This window comes from Eriocheir sinensis, chromosome 4, assembly GCF_024679095.1.
Source record: "Eriocheir sinensis breed Jianghai 21 chromosome 4, ASM2467909v1, whole genome shotgun sequence".
Classification (NCBI taxonomy): Eukaryota; Metazoa; Arthropoda; class Malacostraca; order Decapoda; family Varunidae; genus Eriocheir; species Eriocheir sinensis.
The window spans coordinates 760,986-772,111 of record NC_066512.1 but is presented as its reverse complement, the minus strand read 5'-3'; the positions used below and the strand labels follow the sequence as shown (position 1 = coordinate 772,111).

The following is an 11,126-nucleotide window of genomic DNA, read 5'->3' as shown; positions in this document are numbered from 1 at the left end:
AAGAGAAGGGCATCAGGACACCTCTCCTCCCGAAATTGACCTCTCTTTCGACCACCTGTTTGGATTCTTTATGTGAGCACCAAGTAGCGGACTTTCTTTTTATTACTGTTTACTCTTTGTTGTGCCCTTGAGCTGTCTCCTTTGTTGTAATAAAAAAAACTAAAAAATTAAAGTCTCAACTCCCAGCATCGGCCAGCCACCTGTTCCTGACACATGTGCGTTCTCAGTATAACACAGCATCGATCCACGACCACGTGTCCTTGTATGTTTTGCGTGAGTCAGCTGCATTTACGCATATATAACGCCTGTCCTCCGCCAGCAGCCAGCACTCCCATGGCCCGCCTTTTACCGTTGGTGGCAGCCGCGGCCCTCCTGGGCCCGGCAGCCTCCACCATTATTTCCCGACGGCTGTGTGGCGAAGTGGAGGGTGACTTCTATCAGTTTTCTGCTGACGTCTTGGGTACCAATGAAACAATAGACTTTGGAAATTACCGAGGTCAGGTAAGTGTTGAACCTCAGTTTTAAGGTGAACTTATGCTTTTTCTGGGATATCATACCTTTTCTTAAATACCACCATACCTTTCTTCTGATGACTTGTACTCATTTTCATACCCGACAGGTGGTGTTGGTAGCCAATGTGGCCACCTACTGAGGGCTCACCATCGCCTCATACACCCAAATGAATGCACTGGCGGAGATCTATGCAGATCAGAAATTCGTTATCCTTGGATTTCCTTGTAACCAGTTTGGTCTGGTGAGTTTCAGTTGCCTGGGATGCTTTTTATCGTTCCATCGCTTATGTGAAAACAATCTTTGTATTGAGTACTGATGCAAAACTTAATGAACTGATAAACTGGGTAGAATATCACCACCTCTCAGCGATCGCTGTCTTTAAAAATACCCTTTTTCGCTTAGAGATTTTGATTTTGTCTGACCCCAATCTCTCTGCTCCGTGGTGCTCTTCATTAACACGCCATAGCAAGAACCAGGGGCGACTGCCAATGAAATCATTAACGGGATCAAATACGTACGTCCCGGAGGTGGCTTTGAGCCCAGCATGACCCTCTTTAGGAAGACTGAAGTCAACGGGGCTGATGAAGATCCCATCTTCACTTTTCTAAAGGTAAGCCTTGCTCATTCTTGCATAAATATGTTTGCTATAAGGAAAGAAGAAAAGAACAAATGGAAAGGTGACATTTGATAGAGTAGAGCCTTATAGAATAAGTAAAAGTTAAGGAAAATTTGGTATTACAACACCCTTTTTTCATCTGTCCAGAGCGGTTGTGAGTACACCGACACCGAATACTCGTCAGGTCTCTACTACGAGCAGGAACTTTGAAAAGTTCCTGATTGACAAGACCGGCAAGCCATACACCCGTTACCATCCAACCGTGATCACAACTGCTGCTCTCGAGGATGACATAAACACTCTTCTAAATGCCAAATGGTGCTAGCAGTCTGATGTATCCTTAGGAGCCCCTCACACCCATCCACACGCAGCAACCCGCCTGTGACGCCATCGCCAGAAACCTCGAGTGGGCGATGTCTGAAATCAGCAGGAGGGCGAGGGCTGTTGTGCATTCTGGCCGTAGCTCTCCTGCTTGGGGGCGGCTGACGTGGATGGGCGAGGCGGCTGGGTGGGGATCTGAGTGCTAGGAAGTTTGTTTTCCTATACTGTTCATGAAATAGTAAAGTCTTTTCTCTAACAGAAATATATGGTTCCCTTAAAAAATACCGACTGCAGGATGCACCGGAGTGTTTTACCTATAGTTGCATCTGGGATGTGACAGACTGGAAGGAGAAGGATGATTTCGAGAGGGAAATCCAATCCTATTTCAAATAATCGGATAAAGGGTTTAAAGGTTCTTCCACAGGCTTTATAAACTCGCCATATATTGTCCCTTTAAACCTTCAAACTGATAATACAATAACAAAACCCATTCTAAGCGACGTATCATCTCCAGATGAAGTCACCACACAATATTAAATCGCAATGGTTCAGTGACGCGATTTTGGCACGCAGGTCCTTGACACACTGAACGATTTTGACACCCAGGTCCTTGACACACTGAACGATGTTGAGTTTCATGTCACATACTTCATAATCGTACTTTTTTTTTTTTCTGTTCCAACTTGAAGATATTGGCACTTATTCATATCATCCATATCCATCTCTCAGTCCAAGATGATATTTCATTCAAATCTTGGAAGCTTTGCCTGACTTAGTCTAAGAGGGCCAAATTACCAATCCTCGGGTCGCCGCAAATTTAGTAAAATAATTACGGAGTCCTGCATCAACGTCAGTGACATATGTTATGAACAGCACTGGGCCTAGAATTGAGCACTGAAGGACAACTCTGGTGACTGGTGACCATTCTGAGGCAATTCTATCAGTCAATACCCTTTATTGTCTCCTGTTCTGCTATTTTGCGATCAAGTGGCGTACTTTACCTGAAATGTCTAGCTAGGGGCTTGATTCTGTAAGTAATTTATGGTGTGGAACGTTATCAAATGCTTTCTGAAAATCCAAAGACGACGTCTAGTGACTTGGTTGTCATAGACTGAAAGAGGTCTTTATGAATGGAGAGTAGAATAGACAAACAGGATCTTTTGTTCCGGAAGCCATGTAGTGAATCCTTAATTAGTGAGTGACTTTCAAGTTAACTCATTGATTATGGAACCAACCTACCAGTATTTTAACCCGGTGGCAGTAGCGGGGATCATGTTTCTTAATGGTCCCTTCAAGCAAGAAAAATGAGAAAAAATCACCCTTCACACAAACCATTTCATAATATATATCAAAGCATTTGTGATCAGATTATGTATCATCTATTTTGGGGGGTTTATATCATGGCACAAATTTGGCCCGTCGCTGCTACACGGTAGGGCCACAAATTTGGCCCGTCGTTGCTACCGGGTTAAGCAGTTGGTTTATGAAGCCAGAAGGTGATGAAACAGTTTATAGAGAACACAAATCTTTTGAGGCTGCTTGTTGCAGTCTAAAAAATCCTTTAATAATACCAGCCATTATTTATTAAGGTTCGAATTATGAACCTCTTTATTGTTATTGTTGCGTCAAAACGAGACTTTGATTCAAATATAGCATAAGTAAGAATACCCAGTCAAACATATATTGCAAAATTCATACAAAAAATAACTATATCTACATGAAATTTTACAATGAAAAAAAAATAGATGCTGTTCAATACATACATATGTATAATAGACCAGACAGTTTGTCATAATTATAAATACAATGAAATGATGTGATGAAGTGAATACATCACACTTGATGACAAGAGGCACAGAATGTGGGGTGTTCATCTCTTTTACTCACGCCCTTTGACTCTGTATGGAAAGGAAGGGCAGCCTATCAGTAGCGTGGTAGTATGGACAGATGTATTATCACAGTGGAGAAGGAGGAAGAGTGAGGACATTAGGTCCTTCTCCTGCTTAGAAGATAAAAAGGAGAAGAGAGAGACCCTCTCTCCATTTCCAATTTTGCATATTAAAATAGTCTGTATAGTATTAAATCTAAAAAAAATAGTAAGTTTAAGAGAAAAATATAAGTCACGCGCATAACAACATAGTTACCCATCAATTTTGATCAGGCCAGACCCCCACACACACACACACACACACACACACACACACACACACAACACACACACACACACACACACACACACACACACACACACACACACACACACGTGTCACACACACACACACACACACACACACACACACACACACACACACACACACACACACACACACACACACACACACACACACACACACACACACACACACACACACGTGTCACACACACACACACACACACACACACACACACACACACACACACACACACACACACACACACACACACACACACACACACACACACACACACACACACACACACACACACACACACACACACACACACACACACACACACACACACACAGACACGTGTCACACACACACACGTGTCACACACACACACACACACACACACACACACACACACACACACACACACACAGACACGTGTCACACACACACATTTATCTATCTATCTATCTATCTATTTACCTACCTACCTACCTATCCATATATCTATCTATCTATCTCTATCTATTTATCTATATATCTATATATCTTCATCTCTCTCTCTCTCTCTCTCTCTCTCTCTCTCTCTCTCTCTCTCTCTCTATATATATATATATATATATATATATATATATATATATATATATATATTTACAACAATGGAGGCATCTCAAAAGAAAGAAACAATAACAGGAAGAAAAAGGCCCGCTGGACGCTGCTCCAACAACACAAAAAACGAACGAAAGGACAAAAAGAGGTCAATTGCGGGTGGAGAAATGTCCCGATATTTTCTTCTTGATAGAGTTCAAGTCGTAGGCAGTAGGAAATGCAGACGAAGGGAGACTGTTCCAGAGTTTACTACCGGAAGGGATAAAAAGGACTGCTAGTAAGAGGAAAAGAGCTGATGAGACGAAGGGCCTTTGACCTCACTTTGCTACAAAAAGACGTGTGTGTGGAGCCCCTCGAGATGCATACTAGAGCGGGCAAGGCCCCTGTGTGTGGGTATCATCTGAAAGAAGTAAAAGGACTGCCGGAGACGTTACAGAACTCCTACTCTCAAGAAAGCGGATTTAGCGAGAGAGGAGATGTGAAGATTCCAGGTAAGATTTTGAGTTAGGGATAGACCAAGAATGTTTATTGTAGATGATGACAGCTATAGGCGTTTTCAGAAGTGTCACCGACACATCAAACGAATGTATTCAACACAGCATTTTTACTGAAAACGAATTACAGCCCCTCTGCCAGACGACAGGCGCCACCGCCCGGAAATAACTCGTGTACATCACTCTTCAGACCCAAGTACTCAGAGTGCACACTGTCCAAAATAGAAAGATGGAGGGAAGTTGGAAAGTTTCGTTTAGTCGGCGCAACATCTGTGGTCATATGCCGGAGAGAGACAGGAGGGGAAGGAATTATGGGAGAAGGGAACAGATCCCAGGAGACGGGACACAACCCCCGATTAATACCTGGTACCCATTCACTGCTGGGTGGACAGGGGCGTAGGGTATCAGAAAAGCCACCCAAATTTTTCCACTCCGCCCGGGAATCGAACCCGGGCTCTCTCGGTTGTGAGCCGAGTGTGCTAACCACTGCACCACGAAGCCAAAGATGAAGGAATTCGACGATTTGTTCCAGAGGATGATTACAGACTACCTGTGCTTAATCCTTTGTAAATGCCCCTCATCCAGCGGCTGACGATTTCTCCGTGGCAAGAGTTATGTTTACAGTTCGCATGTATGAGTTCTGAGCCAACTCTAATTTTATACTTGTTTTAGCTTGATGTCAACTATAATATTGCAAAAATATATTTCCTCACTTGATGATTATGTTAAGAGATGATGTAAAAAACGCACCAACATTTTTTTCACATCAAAGGACACGATAAAACAGCTGTGCTCCTCGATTAAAGTCACAGCCACGAATTTGAGTCAGACAACGCTGCCTAGCGGTCTACCGGTGGCTGAGTGGTAACGTGCTGGGCCCACATTCACCACGTGATGGACGACGCGGGTTCGAATCCCCACGCTACCACCTCGGATTTTTCAGTCACCGCCGAGTGGCTTAAAACTACCCACATGCTGTCCTGAAGACCACCCATCAACCCGGACTCTAGAGGAAACCATCCAAGTGAATCAAGAACGAGTTCCGGGGGGCAGTATGAGCCAAGAGAAGATGGCGCCACTATAAACACTTGCCTGCGCCGTGACGAGCTGGGGCGAAAAAAAAAGAAAAAAAAGGTGCGAAATGTCATCAGAAAGCGCAGCACCTTCCCTTCTTTCCTTTACCTGATGTCATTTTCATGTTCTTTTTAATGTGAAATGACAAGAAAATATTTCATTTTTTTATACAACACCAACTTTCTGGGTCTCAAAGAACATTATATTCTAAATTTTATTCTTCAAAATACATTGCTACGGGAACTTGACTGCTGTGTGCTGTGGTTATACTATTCGCTGATTGGGCGATGAAAAGCGTTTGCTGGCGTTTGCCTTTTGGGCAAACACATCTCTGAGCATGTTTGGTTCCGTTTGCGTTTGTATGATCCCGTTTGACATGTCGGTGACACTACTGAACACGCCTTATATGTCATCGAAGAATGGAGGCTAAAGTGTTTGGAAGATTGTGTCGAGTTAAAAAGTGTTGAGTTTTTGAGGCCTTGGAGGACACCCAGTTGCTACTGCTCTACTTGGAAATGATAACAAGATCTGAGGTCAAGCGTTCTACAGTATCCAGCCTTTTTCTTTTCTTTTTTTTTTCTTTTTTTTTTTTACGTCGTGGCCTATTGCGCCGGTAGGCTTCCCCGGTGGATCCTGATGGTCGGCCCAAGGCTTCTTCCCGGTGGGGCCTGATGGTCGGCCCAGCCCGTTCTGGCGCAGGCGAGTGTTTATAGTGGCGCCATCTTGCATTGGCTCATGGTGCCCTCCCGGAGCTCATCTTTAATCCTAGAATCTAGAGTCCGGGTTGATAGGAGGTCTTCTGGACAGCATGTGGGTAGTTTTAAGCCACTCGGCGGCGGCTGAAAAATCCCAGCTTGGTGGCACCGGGCGGGGATTGAACTCGCGTGGTCCTGAACGCGGCGCCGTCACGCTATCCATTCAGCCACCGCCTCCCCGACGAGTGTAGAGTCATGTAGCCTAATTCGTTAACGCGTGGGTTGCTTCCCCGCCTAATAGGGCGGATGGTGGACAGGTACTAGTCACCCCAAATCGGCGAACGTGTTTTAACAATTTTTTGACGAAGTTATTATTAAGGAGACACCTGGCAACTTAACCTGACCTATGCAGAAGGCAGGTGAGACAGCAGGTCAGTCAGGCCACCACCTCCTTCTCCTTTTCCTCCTCCACCTCTTTCTCTTCTAATTCCCGTAATCTTTTTCCTCCTCAACCTCCTCTCTCTCTCTCTCTCTCTCTCTCTCTCTCTCTCTCTCTCTCTCTCTCTCTCTCTCTCTCTCTCAATGGACCTTATTCACCTTTACGTTATTTTTTTTTGAGAGAGAGAGAGAGAGAGAGAGAGAGAGAGAGAGAGAGAGAGAGAGAGAGAGACCTTGCCAGTTTCCTCCACGAACGACCTGCGTGGACGTGTTGGTGTCACACGGGGCGGTTTCGCCGCGCGGCAAAACCGCTGGGGGGGTGAGGGGCGGCGGCGCCGCCTAACCAGTACCATGTCACACAGGACGGTCTCGCCGCGCGGCAGCGCTAAACCAGTATTGCTACTACTACTACTACTACTGCTGCTGCTGCGTCTGCTACTACTACTACTAATAATATTGATGATAATACATGTCATTGCTGCTCGTCATTAATTGATCATGATATACGTAGGCTATGTCTCTTAAATTATCTTATCTAAATACGCACAGTGTGTTAAACATTCGTACCTAATGAAATTTCTCACTAAATACAGGAAATAAAAAGAAATATTGTCTTACTTTTCTTCTCTCTCTCCAATAACTCCAAATCAGGCCAGTTTTTGTAAATTATTCCTCCAATCTCAAACCATGATTTTTCTTTCTTATTTTTATCGGAATACTCTTTTGAACTTTTCTCCCAGAGAGCTGGCCTCTCCTGAACGCATTGAATAAACAAATCAATGTCGAACATGGTGGTCAGCCGCGCGGCGAAACCGCCCAGTGTGGCCACGTGCATTGAACTGTGGGGTACCATTAGTACCGGTACCAGTACCGGTACTAATGGTACCAGCTAAACGGTACGGTACCGGTACCAGATTGCTCGGATTTATTTATTGGATTTATTGATAATTCTTCATGTCCGATTGTTTTTTAGGTTACTACTAAATATTGTTATTGTTATTAGACTATGATCGAGTATATCCATAATAACTATGCATGCTATTTTTTTATCGAAAAAATAAATATTCACTTCATTCAGAGAGAGAGAGAGAGAGAGAGAGAGAGAGAGAGAGAGAGAGATCACCACTCAGTGAGTGGATATCTCGGTGATATGGGTACTCGATCATAGTCTAATAACAATAACAATATTTATTAGTAACCTAAAAAAAAAAAGAATCGGACATCAAGAATTATCCAGTGACTCCAATAAATAAATAAAATAATAAAATAATGGAAACGGGAGCTGTGATGGAAACGGAAAGCAGGACAAAATGGTGGGAAGTTGGGGAGACTGTCAGCGGGGCAGTGACACACTACACACAGGGCCCATACCACATGGAGGCGGGCGAGCGCCGAGCGTCACTAAGATCCAAACGGTACCGGTACTAGCGGCAATGCGCAGTGCCGAGTGATCATTAAGCTTCCCGGAACCCAAGTGATCATGAGGCTTCGCGGTACCAGGTACCGATACCAGGTATCATCAGAAGTCATAAAGATAAAAAAAATACTCCTTCGGGTACCGGTACCGGTACCGGTACCTGAGTTTTCGGTACCGGTACTCAAATTAACGGTACTTGCCCATCCCTATTGAACTGTGTGTGCTTTGTCCTCAATCGCGGCGGGAAGCGGCAGGGCGGCAGGGCGGTTCTGCCGCAGCATGCTACGGTGGTGGGCGGCTGCGGCGCGGCTAGTGTGACACCTGCCATCGGTTTGTGTGTGTTATCCCAAAAGCGGCGAAACCGCTCGGCGAAACCGCGCGGCAAAACCGCCTAGTGTGACACCGCCCTTAGGAGTCACTATAGTCTATCGACTCTATCTTGAGCCCTGTGGCTTGGCCCGGAGAAACCCCAATTGTTTACACATCTAGCGATGGCCTGCGCATGGAGATCTGTCTGGAAGTTATCTATTTTTGGAATATATATATATATATATATATATATATATATATATATATATATATATATATATATATATATATATATATATATATATATATATATATATATATATATATACGACTGCAAGGTGTTATGAATGGCTTGGGATTTGAGGGAAAGACAACGACTCTGTAAAACTCCCATTTCACTCGGCAACGTGGCACATGCAACATGCCGCCTGAGGGACTTTGGTAACAGGCGCCAGGCCGCACCATTCACCCTTCCGCCACCATGGAAGACTCACGTAGGTCTCGCTCTCGCGTCCTGCACAGCCAAGCTAAAGAGATTATATATAACGTAAATAAAAGAGAGAGAGAGAGAGAGAGAGAGAGAGAGAGAGACTCAGCAAGCCCCACTGAGGAGACTGATCGAGTGATGTGGTAGCAGCGCGGTCTCCCCGGGCCAAGTCACAGGGCTCAAATTAGAGTCGACAGACTATAGTGGACACGGTTGCGTCGCTTTAGGTGGGCCGTAACACAGCCAGCGGGAGCAGCGGAGGGAGAATTCATGAAAACTGTCCATTTAACGGGCTGGAACAGCACATAACAGTGCTCTCTCTCTCTCTCTCTCTCTCTCTCTCTCTTATAACTTACGTCACGTAGTGTTTTATACATTATTAGGTCATGGTGCCCCCTGATCTTAGGCAATGTAAAGCGAAAGACGGTAACAGTAGTTGTTGTGCTACTAATTGCCACTTGAACAACGTAAAGCGAAAAGTGGAGGGTTATAAAAGGGGTACTCAGAAAAATTGCCGTTTGTGTTGTAATCGACTGTAAACGGAAGGATATACTCGGGTAGGTTGTAAAATCCTTTTACTTCCTTATTCCTTAAATATCAGCACAAGCCTCTCGTGCTGCTGCGAGGCAACACACGTCAGTACTTACCAGGCGTCGGTGTTTGATCTCCCCGGCTGCCCCTCCGTCGCTGCGTCACACTCCAGGTTACACGCCACACAATAACAGGTCACGAGCGTTTGGTAAAGTACTTTGTGAAGCCTTCAAAGCCATGTGATAGTAATACTCGAGTCACTACGCACACACCCACACAACCCCAGGCCCAGACTCCTCGTGGGTGAGCTCTGTCACCTTGGGCAGCCGCGCGCTGCCCTTCGGGGTTGCCGCGCGCCGGTAAGGCAGATTCCCCTTGGGACACGGTATCCCGAGGCCTCCTCAGAATATTATACTCACGATGACTTAATCAATTATAAATGAAAGGCATTAATTTAATTTTGGGGACAATGAGAAAAATACGACGTTACAGTTAAGAAGCAGAGTTCATAATGGCGACATTTGAAAACTTCTCATCGCCTATAGGCGACTTAACTATAGTTTGGGAAACCAGGAAACTCGGGCTCGGATCCAAAGCGCGGCATAACATCGTTGTCTGAGATTTACATTCATTTTATTATATATTTTTATTTTCTTGAAACTGAAGTTTACCAGTATGCAAAACAACTGATTCCCTAAAACGCTGAAGTGTATAACAACTATACAACATTTATGATGCACGTAATTTGCATCCATTACAGGCACATACATACTTGGATACATAATTTTACGTTACAATATGCATCCCTGTCAAGTCTTACGTTTTTTGCGTAAGTCTTACGTAATTTCGGTGATTTTCAAGTCTTAGGCGTAAGTTGAAAATCTTGCGATTTTTCTCCGCTTGCGATGTGTTTTTTTTTTTTAATATGTTTGTTTTAAACAATTTGAAATATATCGTACGCGCCATATCTAAATTCATGGGAGCGTGCTGCGTAACAACAAAGAGCATCAGTGAGCTGCAGTAGGTTCACTGCAGCTCACTGATGCTCTTTGTTGTACTGTTGTACACAATGTCAACACATGACAGTATGAACACCACATAATGAAAAACAGTACTGTTTACAAAGGTTCTTGTAAACAGTATTGTATTTCATTATGTGGTGTTCATACTGTGTCATGTGTTTACATTGTGTTTTCATTCTGCATTTGTTTTGAAACAAATAAATATTGAATGACAAAAAAAATATGGTTTTCTTATGGTTTAATTACCATTTTATACACAAACTAACGCAAAATCTTATGGCAAGACACCACAGTAGTTTGACAGGTATGCAATATGTTGTAATTGGACAAAGCGGGCATCCCGCCGCTGTCGGGGGTGTTCGGTGGCGGTGCAGCTAGCGGCGTGGTGTCGCGGCGGCGCCGCTGTCGGCGCGCCTCACGCCTAGGGGA

The 11,126-nt window shown here is 44.3% G+C and overlaps 1 pseudogene; it reads left to right on the top strand.

The window, feature by feature from the left end:
• The first annotated feature begins 305 nt into the window (after positions 1-305).
• LOC127007885 (glutathione peroxidase-like) lies at positions 306-1,712 on the top strand (annotated as a pseudogene).
• The last annotated feature ends 9,414 nt before the right edge of the window (positions 1,713-11,126 follow it).